At 44.3% G+C, this 21,987-nt stretch overlaps 1 protein-coding gene and 1 pseudogene across 5 annotated transcripts in view; one reads left to right on the top strand and one right to left on the bottom strand.

The window, feature by feature from the left end:
* LOC126252056 (glutamate-gated chloride channel) overlaps positions 1-21,987 on the top strand; it is a 712,398-nt gene that overhangs the window by 225,187 nt on the left and 465,224 nt on the right. The window lies entirely within an intron of this gene.
* LOC126208842 (5S ribosomal RNA) lies at positions 20,795-20,911 on the bottom strand (annotated as a pseudogene).

The following is a 21,987-nucleotide window of genomic DNA, read 5'->3' as shown; positions in this document are numbered from 1 at the left end:
GCTACAGTTGGTTAAATTTGCTGTCTTAGAATTTGGTTTCACGCTGATATTGCGCCAATTGAAGTCATCGAGGTATAAGATAATTCTGTCAGCAACCTGAAGAAAACTTCAACCTATCTTAAATAGCAGATCTACTGCTGTCATTGATAGTAACCACTGACTATATTGCCATCAAGAGTGGCACAGAACTTTCTTTTTAACCTATTTTTATTACATATAACATCAAATCTTATACTTACAAGTGACACAAAATTGCAGAAACTGCAATAGCACAATAAACTTATACAGCAGAAAGCAACCGTAGCATCATTTAAAAATCCTAATAGTTGGGAGACTCCAAGGAGTTTTTCAACGTCCTTGTCACAAAGGGCTTTCTTACTCTGAACACAACGGTCGCTTTGCACGTGAAGTATGAGAGCTGTGTTTCAAGTGTACCTGTTGAGTGCAGGCGACTGTAACGTGTGTATTATACGCTGAGATGCCGAGAATCATAGGATACCTTCTAATATCTAATATCGTGTAGGAGCTGCTTTTGGCCAGATAGTGCAGCAACTCGACGTAGCATGGACTCCACAAATCGATGGAAGTCCTCTGCAGAAATACTAAGCCATGCTGCCTCTATAGCTCTCCATAATTGCGAAAGTGTTGCAAGTGCAGGATTTTGTGCACGAACTGACCTCTAGATTATGTCCCATAAATGTTCGATAGATGACCAAATCATTCGCTCCATTGTCTAGAATGCTTTTCAAGCAAATAGCGGACAGCTGTGGACCGGTGACATAGTGCACTGCCATCCGTAAAAACTGCATCGTTGTTTGGGAACATTAAGTCCATGAATAGCTGTAAATGGTCTCCAAGTGGCCAAACACAACCAGTCCCAGTCAATTATTGCTTCAGTTGCAACCAGAGGACCCAGCCCATTTCATGTAAACACAGCCTACATCACAATGGAGCCACCACCAACTTGCATAGTGCCTTTTTGACAACATGAGTACATGGCTTCTTGAGGTTTGGGCCACACATGAACCCTACTATCAGCTCTTACCAACTGAAATCGGGACTTATCTTACCAGGTCACGGTTTTTCAGTCGTCTAGGGTCCAATCGGTGTGGTCACGAGACAAGGAGAGGCGCTGCAGGCGATGTCCTGCTAGCAAAGGCAGTCGCGTCGGTCGTCTGTGGCCAGAACCCGTTAATGCCAAATTTCGATGCTCTGTCCTAACGGAAATGTTCGTCGTACGTCTCACATTGATTTCTGCGGTTGTATCACGCAGTGTTACTGGTCTGTTAGCATCGACAACTCTACAGAAATGCTGCTGCTCTCGGTAGTTAAGTGAAGACCTTCGGTCACTGCAATGTCCATGTTGAGAGGTAATGGCTGAAATTTTGTACTCTCGGCACGCTGTTGACAGTGTGGAACTCAGAATATTGAATTGCTTAAAGATTTCTGAAATGGAATGTCCCATGCGTCTATTTCCAACCACCACTTTGCGCTCAAAGTCTTTTAATTCCCGTAGTGCGACACTAATCGCATCGGAAATCTTTATACATGAATAACCTGAGTACAAATGACTGTTCCGCCAGTGCACTGCTCTTTACAGCGTGTGTATGCGGTACTGTCGCTATCTGTATGTGTGCATACAGCTACCACGCTGCGCCTCAGTGCAGTCTGGTGCCATGTATGTGTTGTACGATAGTGAGCGAAGGAAAAGGGCAACATTTGGTGCCGACATATAGCTTAATACTTTCGGATAGCACCAAGGGTGTGACCGTGCTTAACGTTCGGACGGATCACTCCATGAGACACTCCCGGAAGGGTTTGGAATTCAGTTCGGGGCTATGGGACTTAACATGTGACCTCATCAGTCTGCTAGACTTAGAAACTACTTAAACCTAACTAACCTAAGGACATCACACACATCCATGCCCGAGGCAGGATTCGAACCTGCGACCGTAGCAGCAGCGCGGTTCCGGACTGAAGCCACAGCGGCCGGCTGTTCAGGACACTGGCATAAGGAATGGTAATCAGATGAACTACGTCACCGCCTATTCCCTTGCCGGACAAATGCCGAAGATAAAAACATGTGATAAATGAACAAACACACATCAGCACAGGCTCCCTACTACACTTAATAAAGGAAATGATAACATAATAATATATATAACACCAAAATACAGACACACACACACACAGCACAAAAAAATATATATCACACCAAAACACACACACACACACATACACAGGACAAAAACAAAAATAAATAAATAAATAAAATAAAATTAAATTAAATTAATACCACACCAAAAAAAACACACACACACACACACACACACACATACACAAAAGCACACACAAATGCATACACGAACAGACCACAGATACTTCAATAGTTACACTCATAAGTTTGGCAGTAATATTCGATCTTTAGCAAAAACATTTGGCAGTCGGAAACAGAAACCAAAACATTGCATTAAAACAAGCGTTCAGTGCATAGTGCTGTGGAATGTGGAAAACACAGCAAATTGGCGTTCATAGGAAGAAGAACAACACCAAAAATGCAACAGGAGCGTAATATGTAAGAAACTGTCTACGCAACCTGTAAGTACAGTTCAAAACATTACTACTTAATAGGAAATACCAACCACCAGAACTGTTTATAACCTATAGGGACAGTTACAAAAATGTAAATAAAATAGCTAACATATGTACATATTCCAGGCCACTGATGATGCCTTGCAGAAAATAAAGGCGAAACGCGTATGGCACTAAAATTGTGTTTTATTCAGTTGCTGTCAGACGGTCCATTAATAAAAATTATCAATATGCCGAAGATAAACTTTTTTCTTTTTTACCGCCGTGGTTCGATCCGGCTAACTCCGAGTCGAGTCCCATCACACAGGTGTGCGTCAGCTGCCTCGTTTACAGAGGCGAACAATGCGAAGGTTGGCCTGAGTACCTCAGTACTTCTCTGGACACGCAGCTGTTGGTGACGATTTCCCCTCACTTTCCGTCGGCATCTGGCGTGCCTTACCCAGTCAGTTTTAGGGAACCTACAAGTAAAATGGCCTCCGACCCTAGGTGTAACATACCATGTTTCACTTTAATAAACCACTGCCAGAGGTAATAGAAGCGATAAGTGCCAGAAAAGTCCTTGGTCAGAATTGGGTTTTTACCCCGGAGGTCAAGAGTTACAGGCTGTCAAACACATTTTCTGCGTCTTTTCTTCTCTCTCAGCCCAGGTTTCTGCTCACCTTAATACCGTCTTTCGCTACTTCGCCAATGCACGCTTTTTAAAAATTTTCTTCTTAACTATACTGCTCGAAAGCCGATGTCTTTGCTGTTAATTTTACCGAAAAACATTCTCCTTGCTCTTTATAGGCTTTGCAGCATAAATAAATAAAAAAAATTACTAAACTAAAAACTACCGAACTACAAACGGTTTTTCGTTGGCGAATTTTAGAATTTTATGCTAATTGTTTTATTGAAAGCAACTTTTCCTAAAGCCCAAAATTCTTTCTCTAATACTGTGTTTTCCGTGAAACAGAGCTTCAGATTACGTTTGATAAGTTTTGGAAATGCTTATTGTGTTCAGAACTAATTTTTTTTTTTTATCTTCTCACGTTCTTTTCCAAGGTGTTGTTTTACGCTCAACATAAAATACATGGACTAACGCCTCATCCCAGTATAGCTATTCCGTTTCGTCTTCTGTATATGTTCCAGTAAGGGATCAATATGTAGCCAGTGTCAATTGTTTGCTCTGCAGTTCTGTTTACTATACCAGTTTGTTACAAGTCCATGTCCCAACTCCAGTCTGATACAAACAAACGTGTGAGCTATAGAATCGGTCGTTGCACATATAATGAGTCACGGAGTCCCGCTGTTCTCATGATGCTGGTCCTTTATTAACCCGTTTTCATGTAGTTTGAAGTCGCTTCAGTAAATTAGCTTGGTGTAACATTGATTCACACTGGAAGGAGCACTTTACGGTCTATATGAACCCTGTCTGTCGCAACCTTAATTACACTGTCCAGTAACATTGATCTGACCACCTGTCAAAAGCCTGAATAACCGCCTGAGAGACGTGCAGGAAAAGAGTCACTGAGGTTCTGGAAGGTACGGACAAGGATGAGGAGCCATGCCGCTTCCAGTGCTGTGACCAGCTGCGCTAGGTTCATCGGTTGGGTATGAATATCACGAACAACCTGATCGAGGTGGTCCGATAGATTCTCGATTGCGTTTGAATCCGAGGAGTTTGGTAGTCAGAGGAGTACGGTAAAGTCATCCTGGTGCTCTACGAACCACGCCCGTGCATTGCGAGCTGCGTGACACGTTGCATTGTCCTGCTGGTAGATGCCTCCCTGCTGAGGAAAACCAAACTGCATATAGGGATGGACATGGTTCCTAAGGACTGATGCGTGCTTGTTTTGATCCACTGTGCCTCCCAGAATGACGAGAACGTCCAGGTAATGCCACGAAAGCATTCCCCAATCCATGATGCTCCATCCTCCGCCCTGGACCCTTACGGCGATTTTTGCAGGGTGTTTAGTTTCAGACGTTTCAGGCCGTACACGAAAACAACCATCTGTCCGATGGAGTATAAAACGTGAACCATCCGAAAGAGCCGCTTGTCGCCACTCCAGTTGCAGTACTGGCGTGTAAATTCCAGCCTTCATCGCCACTGAACAACAGTCATTGGCTGTATAAACCAAGCGCCTGCTGCGGAGACCCACCGTTCGTCGTAGGGTCGTTGGGGAGACACTGTTGGTAGGCCCTTGCTTCATCTGGGCTGTCAGCTGCTGATTAGTTACACGTCTGGGTGCCTGCGCTGTCGTTCACCCTGTAAGGTAGCAGTATTTTGCACCTTACTGTAATATAATAATGGTTGCATAGACGAGTTAGATATCGGTTATTATGTTATTTATCAGGCAATCAGCCTATTGAAATTAATATAGGGAGTATCAGACGGCATAAGACGCGTATTAAATTTAAGGAATTCGCATGTTGCATGAACTCTGGGTTCAGGTGATATTTTCACGGAGTTTGGCTGGAGCAGACGAGTGGCGCTGCTCAAAGGCAGAGCAGAGGGGTGCGGAAGTTTACAACCGACCATTACAAGTCGGCATGCGAAAGCGTCCCACTGGGGGAGACGCGCTGCCGGAGCAGGTAGGCACCCATTGCGCGGACAACAGAGGCAGGCCTTCGAGGGACGGCGCCTCGTTGGCGCTGGGCGTTACGCTGACGCCACTATGTCGAGATGAGCTGGCGCCTAAGGAAGCCTTCCCACGAATCTTAACGTTTCTGGGGATTTCTAAGAAACGCGGTTAAGCTAGTGCAATGACCTTTTCCCGCGCGAGGGCTAACAGAGAGGCACGATTGGTGGGTTCAATTTTGAACGGAGTTTCAGTTTGTTCCAGAACACATTAGGCGCAGTAGAGCGCAGAATGTTTTGATTGGCTGGAAGAAGCCAGGAAATAATAGTGGGAGCGAACTGTGCTGGTCTAGAGCCACGGGATTGGCCAGCTCGAAAAATAGCGTGGGGGTGCTGATTTTTGCAGAGGGATGCTTTTGGAGCTGTTATTGAGGGGAAGCGTCTCAGCTCCTGTAGCGAACGGACGTCGTGCTTTCGGCTCTGATGTAGGAGAGTAAATTCTTTTCAGTGTGCTGTGCAGAACTTTGAATAAGTCTGCCAGCTGCAACTGAAAATAGTATTCAGTTAGGGGTACTGTCATGTTTTACTGTTAGAGCCAGGCTGATTCCGCTAATTAAGGGTTGGAAATACTGTCTCACAGGAAGCAGACAGGAGCAGAGCAATTTCCTTGAGCCACACTTTATTAAAGACGTTACTGGATTCCGCCTTTGGGCTGGTGAGTCCCGTCTTAACGAGTGCGAGACGAATGGAAAGAAAGCAGAATTAGCTTTTGAATAGGAGTTTACGAACAGGAAGCCTGTTCGCGAAAATAAATTCGTTTTTGTTGCAATTCAGGCCCCTCGACGACGCAGACGCCATCGGCAGCTTGCTGACCTGTCCACGATGCTGCATTTGGTAACGTGATGCTCAGTTTCGGCATTTAAACCGATATTACGCACGCCTGTGCTTACCAGAGCTCAGTTTTCCAGCCACGCTCTTACTTAGAATTTGGTAATTGCAGTAGGTTTGTCTGACGTATTTTATGCCGTCTGATAAGGGGAGAGAGTAGAAAATAACAATTAGAGATGCGTTATCCGACCTTAAGTGTTAGTTTTGGAATTTAAGGGCCATTGCCATTACTAGCTTAATTTTATCACTTATAAATGTATGTCATTGTTCAGTTTGAAGTTAGGAAGATTGTTGTTCAATAAATGGGTTCAATGCTAACTTGTTTGTTTAGTAGTGATCAGTTCCCTGAACACTATTTAGTTATTAAATATTAATCAAAATTAGTGAAGGGGCAGTTTTAATTAACAGGTTGGGTCTCATAACAGGCCTTCAGCCAGAGCCAATGACCCGATCCAGTAGGCAAAGTGAACAAGTAAAAGCATTCTTGTTAAAACCCCCCGACATTTGGCTGACCCGCCTAGGGTCCCTAATCATCATTTTATGTTGAAAGAAACCCCTTCCAACCCTTTTCATCTATGGCCTGCAGTGGACCACAGTTGCCTCGGCGCTGGTTTTGGATGGCGCCACCTCTATCTACATGATTACTCTGCAATTCACATTTAAGTGCTTGGCAGAGGGTTCATCGAACCACAATCATACTATCTCTCTTCCATTCCACTCCCGAACAGCGCGCAGGAAAAAACGAACACCTAAACCTTTCTGTTCGAGCTCTGATTTCTCTTATTTTATTTTGATGATCATTCCTACCTATGTAGGTTGGGCTCAACAAAACATTTTCGCATTCGGAAGAGAAAGTTGGTGACTGAAATTTCGTAAATAGATCTCGCTGCGACGAAAAATGTCTTTGCTTTAATGACTTCCATCCCAACTCGCGTATCATATCTGCCACACTCTCTCCCCTATTACGTGATAATATAAAACGAGCTGCCCTTTTTTGCACCCTTTCGATGTCCTCCGTCAATCCCACCTGGTAAGGATCCCACACCGCGCAGCAATATTCTAACAGAGGACGAACGAGTGTAGTGTAAGCTGTCTCTTTAGTGGACTTGTTGCATCTTCTAAGTGTCCTGCCAATGAAACGCAACCTTTGGCTCGCCTTGCCCACAATATTATCTATGTGGTCTTTTCAACTGAAGTTGTTCGTAATTTTAACACCCAGGTACTTAGCTGAATTGACAGCCTTGAGAATTGTACTACTTATCGGGTAATCGAATTCCAACGGATTTCTTTTGGAACTCATGTGGATCACCTTACACTTTTAGTTATTTAGCGTCAACTGCCACCTGCCACACCATACAGCAATCTTTTCTAAACCGCTTTGCAACTGATACTGGTCTTCGGATGACTTTACTAGACGGTAAATTACAGAATCATCTGCGAAAACCTAAGAGAACTGTTCAGATTGTCACCCAGGTCATTTATATAGATCACGAACAGCAGAGGTCCCAGGACGCTTCCATGGGGAACACCTGATATCACTTCAGTTTTACACGATGATTTGCCGTCTATTACTAAGAACTGCGACCTTCCTGACAGGAAATCACGAATCCAGTCGCACAACTGAGACGATACCCCATAGGCCCGCAGCTTGATTAGAAGTCGCTTGTGAGGAACGGTGTCAAAAACATTCCGGAAATCTAGAAATACGGAATCAACTTGAGATCCCCTGTCGATAGCGGCCATTACTTCGTACGAATAAAGAGCTAACTGCGTTGCACAAGAACGATGTTTTCTGAAACCATGCTGATTACGTATCAATAGATCGTTCCCTTCGAGGTGATTCATAATGTTTGAATACAGTATATGCTACAAAACCCTACTGCAAACCGACGTCAGTGATATAAGTCTGTAGTTCGATGGATTACTCCTACTACCCTTCTTAAACACTGGTGCGACCTGCGCAATTTTCCAATCTGTAGGTACAGATTTATCGGTGAGCGAGTTGTTGTATATGATTGCTAAGTAGGGAGCTATTGTATCAGCGTCATCTGAAAGGAACGTAATCGGTAAACAATCTGGACCTGAAGACTTGCCCGTATCAAGCAATTTGAGTTGCTTCACAACCCCTAAGGTATCTACTTCTAAGAAACTCATGCTAGCAGCTGTTCGTGTTTCAAATTCTGGAATATTCCATTCGTCTTCCCTGGTGAAGGAATTTCGGAAAACTGCGTTCAATAACTCCGCTTTAGCGGCACAGTCGTCGGTAACAGTACCATCGGCACTGCGCAGCGAAGGTACTGACGGCGTCTTGCCGCTTGTGTACTTTACATACGACCAGAATTTCTTCGGATTTTGTACCATATCTCGAGACAATGTTTCGTTGTGGAACCTATTAAAGGCATCTCGCATTGAAGTCCGTGCCAAATTTCGTGCGTCTGTAAATTGTAGCCAATCTTCGGGATTTCGCGTTCTTCTGAACTTTGCATGCTTTTTCCGTTGCCTCTGCAACAGCGTTCGGACCTGTTTTGTGTACCATGGGGGATCAGTTCCATCTCTTACCAGTTTTTGAGGTACGAATCTCTCAATTGCTGTTGCTGCTATATCTTTGAATTTGAGCCACATCTCGTCTACATTTGCATAGTCAGTTCGGAAGGAGTGGAGATTGTCTCTTAGGAAGGCTTATAGTGACACTTTATCCGGTTTTTTTAAATAAAATTATTTTGCGTTTGTTTCTGATGGATTTGGAAGAAACGGTATTGAGCCTAGCTATAACGACCTTGTGATCACTAATCCCTGTATCAGTCATGATGCTCTCTATTAGCTCTGGATTGTTTGTGGCTAAGAGGTCAAGTGTGTTTTCGCAACCATTTAAAATTCGCGTGGGTTCGTGGACTAACTGCTCGAAATAATTTTCGGAGAAAGCATTTAGGACAATCTCGGAAGATGTTTTGTGCCTACCACCGGTTTTGTGCAAGTATTTTTGCCAACGTATCGAGGGAAGGTTGAAGTTCCCACCAACTATAACCGTATGAGTGGGGTATTTATTTGTTACGAGACTCAGATTTTCTCTGAACTGTTCAGCAACTATATCATCGGAGTCTGGGGGTCGGTAGAAGGAACCAATTATTAACTCAGTTCGGCTGTTAACCTCCACCCATACCAATTCGCACGGAGTAACTACTTCGACTTCACTACAAGCTAAACCACTACTGACGTTCTTTTTCAAGGTAGACAGAAAATTCTTTTATATTGGGTTGCTTCATGCTCAACATAAAATACATGGGCTAACGCCTCATCCCAGTATAGCTATTCTGTTTCGTCTTCTGTATATGTTCCAGTAAGGGAGCAATATGTAGCCAGTGTCAGTTGTTTGCTCTGTAATTCTGTTTGCTATATCAGTTTCTTACAAGTCCGTGTCCCAACTCCAGTCTGATAACTACGAACAAACGTGTGAGCTATAGACCCGAATGTTGCACATATGAGCCCGCTGCTCGCATGATGCTGGTGCTTTATTAACACGTTGTCATGTAGTTTGAAGTCACGTCAGTAAATTAGCTAGGTGTAACACTGAGTCACACAGGAAGGAGCACTTCCCGGTCTGTCTCAACCTCAGTTACACTGTCCGGTAACATTGATGTGACCACCTGCCAAACGCCTGAGTAACCGTCTGAGAGACGTGCACGAAAAGATCAATGACGTTTTGGAAGGTACGGACAAGGATATGGAGGTATGCCGAATCCAATGCCGCGGCCACCTGCGGTAGGTTTATCGGTTGGGTATCCATGTCACGAACAGCCTGATCGAGGTGGTCCGATAGATTCTCGATTGCGTTTGAATCCGAGGAGTTCGGTAGTCAGAGGAGTACGGCAAAGTCATCCTGGTGCTCTGCGAACCACGCCCGTACACTGCGAGCTGACATGTTGCATTGTCCTGCTGGTAGGTGCCTCCCTGCCGAGGAAAACCAAACTGCATATAGGAATGGACATGGTTCCTAAGGACACGCCCTTGCATGTGTTGATCCATTGTGCCTCCCAGAATGACGAGAACGTCCAGGTAATGCCACGAAAGCATTCCCGAGTCCATAACGCTCCACCCTCCGCCCTGGACCCTTCCGGTGATTGTTGCAGGGTGTTTAGTTTCAGACGTTTCAGGCCGTACACGCAAACGACCATCTGTCCGGTGGAGTATAAAACGTGATCCATCTGAAAGAGCCGCTTGTCGCCACTCGAGTTGCAGTACTGGCGTGTAAATTCCAGCCTTCATCGCCGTTGAACAGCAGTCATTGGCTGCGTAACCCAAGCGCCTGGTGCGGGCACCCATAGGCAGCACCGTTCGTCATAGGGTGTTGAGGAGACACTGTTGGTATGCCCTTGGTTCATCTGGGCTGTCAGGCCGGCCGGGGTGGCCGAGCGGTTCTAGGCGCTACAGTCTGGAACCGCGTGACCGCTACGATCGTAGGTTCGAATCCTGCCTCTGGCATGGATGTGTGTGATGTCCTTAGGTTAGTTAGGTTTAGGTAGTTCTAAGTTCTAGGGGACTGATGACCTCAGATGTTAAGTCCCATAGTGCTCAGAGCCATTTGAACCATTTTTGGTCTGTGAGCTGCTGAATAGTTACACGTCTGGTCGCCCGCACTCACTTCGCGCTGCTGTCGTTCACCCCTCTCATCTATGGCCTGTAGTGCACCACAGTTGCCTCGGCGCCGGTTTTGGATGGCGCCATTTTGTTCAAATGTCTATGAGCACTATGGGACTTAACTTCTGAGGTCATCAGTCCCCTAGAACCTAGAACTACTTAAACCTAACTAACCTAAGGACATCACACACATCCATGTCCGAGGCAGGATTCGAACCTGCTACCGTAGCGGTCACGCGGTTCCAGACTGTAGCGCCTAGAACCGCTCGGCCACCCCGGCCGGCGTGCCATTTTGTCATGCACCGTATACCTTAACCACGGGTACACACAAACAGTTTACAAACTTAGTCGTTTCCGAAACGCTTTTGCCCTTGTCCCGAAAGACAATGATCACATCCTTTTGGACGTCAGATAAATGGGTCCGTTTCCGCTTTACGTCGACTGCGCTGTTACCCGCATCCCCCCGACACGCTTAATGTACCCTCTACTGCAAGTGCTGCTACCTGTCGTCTGTGAGTGGTTATTGCACGTCGGCGTCGAACATAGACGATGGTCACATTAATGTGACTGGACCGTCTATTTATCGCTGCTAGTGCACTCCTCTGCCCGTGCACCGAGTTCGTGTTCGTTCCGACTATTCTTTCTGGATGTTGCAGTTTTCAGCGTGAGCGAGTCTGAGCCACCTGGCACCTCCTGCAGCACTTCGCAAGCCCGTGATCTTAACGACGTTGTGAGGGGACGTGGCGGAATGCCGGCGCAACGGCGGGAGCGGCAAGAGGGAGCCACAGCGCGTCGCGGGCCCTGAAATCAGATCCCCAGCGAGCCGAGTGGCGCCGCCTACTCTATTACGGCTTATTACAGCCGGCGGCTATTTGTGCTTTCATGGCGGCGTCTAGCAGAGCGAGGGCGATGCGACGAGAGGCAATTTTAAATAAGAAAGGCTCGCGGCCGCAAGGGCCGGCTTAATGGAATGCGCGATGAAAGAAGGCGTGCGCATGCGCGCGCCGCTGCTGCCGCCGGGTTGCAGCGCGCGTGCGCAGCCGCAGCTCCGTAATGAGTCGCCACCTGCGGGCTGCAGGTGGATCTGCTAAGCTCGCACCGCCACTGTGCGAGGCATTATTCTGCGGAGCGCGCACAGCTCTTTTATTACACAAAACACTTTATTCCCCTTTCCTGGAGGTAATGCCAAGTGTAAGTAATGCTCAACGACTTGGCTTTGTCAGCGGTCCAGAACTCGTTAATAACTAATAAAGATTAAAGAGAAGCATGCATAATTAATCCACTGTTTGATTAACCCGTGTTATGATGGATACTACCGTCACCTGTTCTTATATCTTGTCTTCTAGTAGATAATGAAGAAGTTTTGTACCTTAGTGTACACAGTTGATGCTTTCAATGCCAGTGGTGAATTATTCGTTAATAATACCTACTAAGAAGTCTCACGAACGTTCAAAGAAAAGCTTTTGTCGTGAATGGAAAAGAGAATTAATAACACTTGTGCGATATGTTTACACTGCGTACTGACTAGATAATCCGTAGACTTCTTTACAAAATACTTGACTCTGCGGTATCGCAGCCGGTATGCGACTCAACTGATCACTTCGTAGTAAGACGTCATCTTATTAATATCGTCAGACGTGAAATAGCGTTCAAGGGAACTCAAAGAATGTGGTAGGATGATTGATGTTCTTGATATATAGTAATCTTGCACCCCCTTTCATTTCGTGAAGGGAACGAGATATCGAAAACGGGTTTTCTGCTAACGACTGGGGCACGTAATTTTGTCGTATGAGTTATTGGGCTCAGATGGTTCAAATGGCTCTGAGCACTATGCAACTTAACTTCTGAGGTCATCAGTCGCTACAACTTAGAACTAATTAAACCTAACTAACCTAAGGACAGCACACACATCCCTACCCGAGGCAGGGTTCGAACCTGCGACCGTAGCGGTCGCTCGGTTCCAGACTGTAGCGCCTAGAACCGCACGGCCACTTCGGCCGGCTGAGTGATAGGGTAATACACTTAAATCTCCTATTAAACGCGACATTGAATCTATGTTTTTTTTCTTTTTTTAATGTGGTGATGTTTTTTAACGGCTTTTGGAAGCTCTTGAAAACACGATTATACTGATATAAGCTTGTTAATGTAGATTTTGAAGCTTTCCCAAAAGTCATCCGAAATACCTGGCAAAACTCAAAGCAAAGGATGCCGGAATCGGCTGCTGTTGTATAAAAAGTGCCAAATGGGTCTCTGAAGCTATAGTCAGCGTTTACGTGTCATATAAGGCTATACTCTAGACAAATACTTTCAGAAAATATATCCTAACACTTATGAATTTAGATTATATTTCAACATATCTCTCTTTTATAGAAACGCTTTGCTTGATATTACCATTTTGCATTACATAGCCCTATCCTTTCTACTTCGGACTTCGTTGGTTATCTTGCGGCCCAAATAGCAGAACTTATCTACTATATTTAGCGTCTCATTTTTCCATCTCTAGTTCCCTCATCGTCGCCAGAGTCAATTCGACTACATTTCACTACCGTTGTTTTACTTTTGTTGGTATTCATCTCATAACCTTTTTTCGAGTCAGTATCCATTCCATTCAAATGATCTTGTTCTTGGCCATCTCTGATAGAATTAAAATGTCGTCGGCAAACCTCAAAGTATTCATTGCTTTCCCTTGAACTTAAATTTTCTTTCCCAATTTCTCCTTGGTTTTCTTTACTAGTTGCTCATTGTACAGACAGAATAATATTGGGAATAGGCTATAGCCAAATTTCACTCCCTACTCTATTACTGCCTTCTTTTCATGTTCCTCGGCTGGTATAACTGCCGTCTGGTTTCAGTAGAAGTTGTAGATACCTCTTAACTCTATTTTGGAATATGTATTCCCGTTGACTTTGTCAAAAGCTTTCTCTAAATCTATAGTTACCATCAATGTAAGTTTGCGTTTCTCATTCTGTCTTCGAAGATAGTAGGGTCACCACTGCTTCGCGTGGTCCCACATTCCACCGGGACGTAAACTGATCTATCTAAAGTCATTCCAGTTTTCTGTCAGTATTTTGCAACCATGACTTATTAAATTGATGGATTGGTAATACTCAAACCCGCTAGTACCCACTTTGTTTGAAATTATTACACTGTTTTTGAAGTCTGAGGGTATTTCATGTGTCTCTTATACACTTTACATATCAAGTGGAATAGTTTTGACGTGGTTGACTCTCTAAAGGATGAGTTCAAGAATTGATTCTGTCTTGGTTTCTCAAAGGTTTATTGTTTTTCACTACGACAGTGCATCAGATAATGTGCATGGTTTTAAAAATTGATTCTGTATTAATTCGTTGCCTGTTAACCAGCGAATGTCGCAAGTTCGCTAAGATTTGTTTTGTATTGCCTTATACGAAAGGACTGTCAAGTATGTAACTGAATAGTTATTCATTCAGACAAATGCGTGGGTATTTTCCTAGTGTTGTTGGTAAAAGGTATCCTGTTAGCTGGTATTGGTAATTACAATAGGACAAGGTGTAGTTATAAGTTATAGCTTTGATCATAAATAAGTCAAGTAGTATCTGGCTTCCAAGGTTTTCACTTACCTTGTATAACGTGCAGTCAAATGAACACGAGACAGATTAAAGAAAAGTAATTAGTTGAACGGAATGGACAGTGTCTTGAAAGGAGGGTATGAGATGAACATCAACAAAAGCAAAACGAGGATATTGGAATGTAGTCGAATTAAGTCGGGTTGTGCTGAGGGAATTAGATTAGGAAATGAGACACTTAAAGTAGTAAAGGAGTTTTGCTATTTGGGGAGCAAAATAACTGATGATGGTCGAAATAGAGAGGATATAAAATGTAGACTGGCAATGGCAAGGAAAGCGTTTCTGAAGAAGAAAAATTTGTTAACATCGAGTATAGATTTAAGTATCAGGAAGTCGTTTCTGAAAGTATTTGTAAGGAGTGTAGCCATGTATGGAAGTGAAACGTGGACGATAAATAGTTTAGACAAGGAGAGAATAGAAGCTTTCGAAATGTGGTGCTACAGAAGAATGCTGAATATTAGATGGGTAGATCACATAACTAATGTGGAGGTACTGAATAGGATTGGGGAGAAGAGGAGCTTGTGGCACAACTTGACTAGAAGAAGGGATCGGTTGGTAGGACATGTTCTGAGACATCGAGGGATCAACAATTTAGTATTGGAGGGCAGCGTGGAGGGTAAAAATCGTAGAGGGAGACTAAGAGATGAAAACACTAAGCAGATTCAGAAGTTTGTAGGCTGCAGTAGGTACTGGGAGATGAAGAAGCTTGCACAGGATAGAGTAGCATTGAGGGCTGCATCAAACCAGTCTCAGGACTGAAGACCACAACAACAACAATTAAGCTGTACATTATGACAAAAGTAAACGCCATAGCTAAGAATACATTTATCCTCCTCTGAAACAAGACTCATTCATGGAAAAATGTTTGCGGGTACGTGCAGAAACATGATCGTACCCAGGCGTATACCTTTTCGTCCGAAGGGCCGGCCGAAGTGGCCGTGCGGTTAAAGGCGCTGCAGTCTGGAACCGCAAGACCGCTACGGTCGCAGGTTCGAATCCTGCCCCGGGCATGGATGTTTGTGATGTCCTTAGGTTAGTTAGGTTTAACTAGTTCTAAGTTCTAGGGGACTAATGACCGCAGCAGTTGAGTCCCATAGTGCTCAGAGCCATTTTTTTTCGTCCGAAGAAAATCGACGACCGCGAATGTCTTTCTACAGAGCTGCAAATCGCATGGGCAGAGATCGGGACTATATGGACAATATGCAATGGCTTTCCAGCGAAACTTTTTCAGCGTAGTCTAAATAATCTTGACAACTTGTGGGCGGGCATTATCCTCCAACGGAATGATTCCGTCTGTTAACATTCCTAGGGTGTTTGGACTTGATGGCGAGCTGCAGTTTTTGAAAAGTGTCCACGTACCACTGTATATTAATCGTGACGTCGTGTTCCAGAGAGTCAACGGACTGCGGGATCTTGCAGTCAGAGAGGGATGTCGTCATGACATTCCCAGAGCTGCGGTATCTGTCGATTCGACTAGGCTGCAGAAGCTACGCTGGGAAGTCCTTACACGTCTTCCATACAGTCCTCACCGATGCGATTTTCATGTTTTTGAAGCCCTGAAGAAATTCGCTTTGCTTCAGACGAAGAGACGCACTCCTGGGTACAATAATGGTTCCGTAGGCAATCGAAAACATTTTTCCGTGAAGGCATTGACTCTCTCACAGTGGGATAGATGTAGTAACAGTTACGGCAATTACTTTTTAGGGCTTAGTGCCTCAATTTGTAAAAACGGAACCCCTCTGTCTCTCTTTCTGTCTGACTATGAAGACCCTTTTTCTAAGGAATGGTTTGGTATATCATGTTCAAGTTTACGTCACGTACTAAAGTGTATGAGTCCTTTGCGATGTAAAAACTGTAAGCTTCTAAGTTAATGCACTCAAAAGATACGACCATTTATGTCACATATTTTGATACTGGCAAACGCACTCATCAAACCAGTAGGGTGCGTACCGTTCACCTAGAACAATGAAATATAACAAGAAGCACTGTTTCACAAAAGAAGTAAAGGAAAAAATCGAGGATTGTTAATTTGTAATGATATCCCACGAAAAAATATTTTTTGCCATTTTTTTTATCTTTTTGTCTGTCCGTCCGTCTTTTGAGACCTCGTTTTCTCTGTAACAGGTTGTTACATCAAGTCCAAATTTGTCACATATTACTGTCTATGGTCCTTTAGAGATGCAAAAAATTGAAGCTTTTAAGTCAATGTATCTCACATATTTTAATACCAGCAGGCACACTCATCAAAAAGTATAGGAAACTTTCATTTGACCTAGAATCATGAAATTCGGCAAGAGGGAAGGTTTCATAGCACAAGTAGAGTAAAACGTCTGAAACTTGTTAAATTGAAATGAGCGTTTGGCGTCATTGGCCTGGAGGCCCCTTACGGGGCAGGTCCTGCCGCCTTGGTGCAGGTCTTATTACATTCGACGCCACATTGGGCGACCTTGCGCGCCGGATGGGGATGAAGTGATGATGAACACAACATCCGGTCCCTGAGCGGAGAAAATCCCCGACCCAGCCGGGAATCGAACCCGGGGCCCTTAGGACGGCAGTCCGTCACGCTGACCACTTTTTTTCATTTTGTTCGTTGTTGATCGTTGTGTTTGGTCGTTGCGGACGTCACATGACATCAGTTCAAGTTCGTTTGTTGATCTTTCCACTCAGTTTTTTTATTACAGAGGCCAACCGGCTCTCTGACCCCAGACGATGAGCTACCGTGTCGGCATCCATTCAGCTATCGGGGCGGACTTTAAATTTTAATTGTATTACATAAAAATATCTTTTGACATTTGAGCATACATTGCATTCATCACACGTCAGAAGCATAATAGTCGAACATTACTGCTTGAAAACGTAAAATGTAAATTGTTGTCATGTTTTAGTAATTAAATAAAAAATGTGTTATTAAATCTTTTTTTTCTAACTACATAAACTAAAGTTCACTACTCGCTTCCTTTTGTATGTCCGGGCTAGCTTGAGGAACTACTGTAGAGATTTTGATGCCGTTTTGGAATTCCCGGAACCAATATCTTGCCAGTATTGATGTCGGTAACAGGCAAAAACTGTTGAGATTCTCGATTCCCAGGATGCACGGCATGTGATTAAGTTTGGAAGGAACTCTCAGAGCGCAAGTCCCAATTTTTTCCATCAGTCTTGTTTTCATTTGTTTTCAATATTCTGGCCCTACATAAGTCTTAAAAGCGGTGGCTCGTTTTATTTTACAGGTTGCTATCCCTTGCTGAAGGGGCTGTAATTTTGATATTTTCTTCTAAATCAGCAAGGTGAAACAGAGGCCACTACTTCCACCACATCAAGTGGATTTAGTGCTCACGTACTCACACTCAGCCGTGAACACTTCCCAGTTTATCAGTGGGGGATAATTGAAAATTATTGTTCTATTATCGGTGCCATGCGTGCAATGATCGTGCCAGGCGCGCGATATTGAGTCTTTATCCTATCATTAATACGTTACAGCAACCGTTATAGTTCTGCATTATTCTACTGTGACACTAAGGGTAATTTCACGTAATGAAAGGGAGAACGTAAAGATTAAAGGACTCATTTATTTAAATGTTGAATATTGAACAATTACACAATCAAATGTGGGTGGGGAGGAAAGAATTGTGTTCAGCAGCTTGCCGCAGCGTACGTTCATAATAAGCCACGATAGCGGGAACAAAGGAATTTTAGGAACGATCGCCGTATTATCAAATGGGGTTCAATTTACTAAAGGAAGGGGTTGCAGGCATGCAACGACCACCACCACGAATCAGCCAAAGACTAAGAAAGATGCTACTGGGGGTGAATCGCTAGGTAGCCTCCTGTACTAAAGGAATAAAACCAGCAAGACGAGAAACTATTCATACAGGCGATACTACGAGGGCTATCTACGAAGTACATTACGTTTTGGAATTAAAAATAAATAAAGTATTGGAAATTTTTTTTATTATATACACATGAAAGCCACACTTAAATACTACTTTTCTACACAGTTGCCATTTAAATTAAGGCACTTATCGTAGCGATGGACGACCTTGGAAATTCCTTCGTCGTAAAATTCGGCCGTCTGCGCCTTCAACCACGTGGTTACCTCTTCTTGAAGCTGTGCGTCGTCATCAAAACGCTGCATAGCCAACCACTTCTTCATTGCTGGGAATAAGTGGAAGTCGCTCGGTGCCAGGTCGAGACTGTACGGCGGATGAGGAAACAACTCACACTTAAAAGATTCGAAAACTTCACGAGTGGCATTTGCCGTGTGGGCCCGGGCGTTGTCGTGAATCAGCAAGATCTTTGAGCTCAACTTTCCCCTGCGCTTGTTTTCTATTGCTCTTCTGAGGTTGTGCAGAGTTTTGCAATACCTTTGAGAGTTTATTGTAGTGCCTCTTTCCAGGAAATCCACAAAAGTCACACCACTTCGAGGACTTGAGAGCAAAAGAAGAGGTAATCAAGTGGTTGAAGGTGCAGGCGGCCGAATTTTACGACGAAGGAATTTCCAAGCTCGTCCATCGCTACGATAAGTGCCTTAATTTAAATGGCAACTATGTAGAAAACTAGTATTTAAGTGTGGCTTTCATCTGTATATAATAACTTGAGAGCAAAAGAAGAGGTAACCAAGTGGTTGAAGGTGCAGGCGGCCGAATTTTACGACGAAGGAATTTCCAAGCTCGTCCATCGCTACGATAAGTGCCTTAATTTAAATGGCAACTATATAGAAAAGTAGTATTTAAGTGTGGATTTCATCTGTATATAATAAAAAAAAGTTTCCAATACTTTATTTATTTTTAATTCCAAAACGTAATGTACTTTGTGGATAGCCCTCGTAGATAACTTTGGCTCGCGGTCCGACTACGTTAACGAAACATGAAAGGGCGCCAGACACTGGCGTAAGACAAAGGGCACAAGTTTTCAAGCTAGGAAGACCTAAATTCTGAGTCGAATTTTGCACGGAAGAACTGAAAGAGCTACTGCCAGACGAAGCGGGAAAGTGAGCATGACAGTATACATTTTAGTGCCGTACTGCAAGCTACTGTGACTAACCAACACATCTTGCACATTATGTCCAACTGTACAATGAAACCCACAGTCTTATAACCCGGAAAAATTGCGTAAACCGTAATTTAAGGAACGCACATCAGTAAAATGACCTATAAGGTTCCCTCTGGGCCTCAGGGCGCGAAGCTACTGTGCACGTCGGCGCTCATGCTTACCGAACTTCATCTCCTGGAAGCAGTACCTCCGGTCTTAGGCACGTTCACACTAGAACTGCCCTTACTGCCCCTTTGTCCACTGTCCACCCGCTGAGGCCGGTTGACGCCTACCCGGCAAAAACGGGCGCTCACCTGAGCTGGCCAATCAGAGGGCCGGAATCTCACAGGGAGGCGACCTCGCGACGTTAAAATCGAGCAGAAATAGCAGTTACAAGGTTGGTAAGGCAGGCTGGGGAACTGAGAACAGGAGAAACTTTGGCCACTACTGATCGTTCAAACGGCACCACGTGCTACCCTGGCGATCGGAAAAAGGATGGGAAACACGAAGCCATTATGGCTGCTAGGAAGACTGCTGCCCTCGCCCATAAATAAAGAAAATTCCTAGCGCCACGCTCCTCTCACAGATCAGTGTGAGACAAACTGTAAACATCGTCAAATAAATTAGGTAACCCATAGAAATTGTTAATATTGCCTGAATTATTATATTACCGAATACCAGACTGCTGGGATTGTTGTTGTTGTTGTGGTCTTCAGTCCTGAGACTGGTTTGATGCAGCTCTCCATGCTACTCTATCCTGTGCAAGCTCCTTCATCTCCCAGTACCTACTGCAACCTACATCCTTCTGAATCTGCTTAGTGTATTCATCTCTTGGTCTCCCTCTTCGATTTTTACCCTCCACGCTGCCCTCCAATGCTAAATTTGTGATCCCTTGATGCCTCAGAACATGTCCTACCAACCGATCACTTTTTCTAGTCAAGTAGTGCCACAAACTTCTCTTTTCCCCAATCCTATTCAATACCTCCTCATTAGTTACGCGATCTACCCACCTATTCTTCAACATTCTTCTGTAGTATCACATTGCGAAAGCTTCTATTCTCTTCTTGTCCAAACTATTTATTGTCCATGTTTCACTTCCATACATGGCTACAATCCATACAAATACTTTCAGAAACGACTTCTTGACACTTAAATCTATACTCGATGCTAACAAATTTTTCTTCTTCAGAAACGCTTTCCTTGCCATTGCCAGTCTACTTTTTATATCCTCTCTACTTCCACCATCATCAGTTATTTTACTCCCCAAATAGCAAAACTCCTTTACACTAACTCCGTCTACAGGCCGCAAGCGACCCATCGGGACCATCCGACCGCCGTATCATCCTCAGGCGAGGATGCGGATAGGAGGGGCATGGGGTCAGCACACCGCTCTCCCGGTCGTTAAGACGGTTTTCATTGACCGGAGCCGCTACTAATCGGTCGAGTAGCTCCTCAATTGGCATCACGAGGCTGAGTGCACCCCGAAAAATGGCAACAGCGCATGGCGGCAGGATGGTCACCCATCCAAGTGCCGGCCACACCCGACAGTGCTTAACTTCGGTGATCGCACGGGAACCGGTGTATCCACTGTGGCAAGGCCGTTGCCGTAGCAAAACTCCTTTACTACTTTAAGTGTCTCATTTCCTAAATAATTCCCTCAGCATCACCCGACTTAATTCTACTACATTCCATTATCCTCATTTTGCTTTAGTTGATGTTTATCTTATATCCTCCTTTCAAGACACTGTCCATTCCTTTCAACTGCTCTTCCAGGTCCCTTGCCGTCTCTGACAGAACTACAATGTCATCGGCGAACCTCAAAGTTTTTATTTCTTCTCCTTAGATTTTAATATCTACTCCGAATTTTTCTTTTGTTTCCTTTACTGCTCGTTCATTATACAGATTGAATAACATCAGGGAGAGGCTACAACCCTGTCTCACTCCCTTCCCAACCACTGCTTCCCTTTCATACCCCTCGACTCTTATAACTGCCATCTGGTTTCTGTACAAATTGTAAATAGCCTTTCGCTCCCTGTATTTTACCCGTGCCACCTTTAGAATTTGAAACAGAGTATTCCAGTCAACATTGTCAAAAGCTTTCTCTAAGTCTACAAATGCTAGAAACGTAGGTTTGCCGTTCCTTAATCTTTTTTCTAAGTCGTAAGGTCAGTATTGCCTCACGTGTTCGAATATTTCTACGGAATCCAAACTGATCTTCCCCGATGTCGGCTTCTACCAGTTTTTACATTCGTCTGTAAAGAATTCGTGTTATTATTTTGCAGATGTGACTTATTAAACTGATTGTTCGGTAATTTTCACATCTGTCAGCACCTGCTTTCTTTGGGATTGGAATTATTATATTCTTCTTGAAGTCTGACGGTATTTCGCCTGTCTCATACATCTTGCTCACCAGGTGGTAGAGTTTTGTCAGGACTGGCTCTCCCAAAAATTGGTTCAAATGGCTCTGAGCACTATGGGACTCAACTGCTGTGGTTATCAGTCCCCTAGAACTTAGAACTACTTAAACCTAACTAACCTAAGGACATCACACACATCCATGCCCGAGTCAGGATTCGAACCTGCGAACGTAGCAGTCGCACGGTTCCGGACTGCGCGCCTAGAACCGCGAGACCACCGCGGCCGGCGGCTCTCCCAAGGCCGTCAGTAGTTCCAATGGAATGT

Source organism: Schistocerca nitens, chromosome 1, assembly GCF_023898315.1.
Source record: "Schistocerca nitens isolate TAMUIC-IGC-003100 chromosome 1, iqSchNite1.1, whole genome shotgun sequence".
Taxonomy (NCBI): Eukaryota; Metazoa; Arthropoda; class Insecta; order Orthoptera; family Acrididae; genus Schistocerca; species Schistocerca nitens.
Note: the sequence above shows the minus strand (reverse complement) of the source record. Positions and strands in the feature narration are given on the sequence as shown.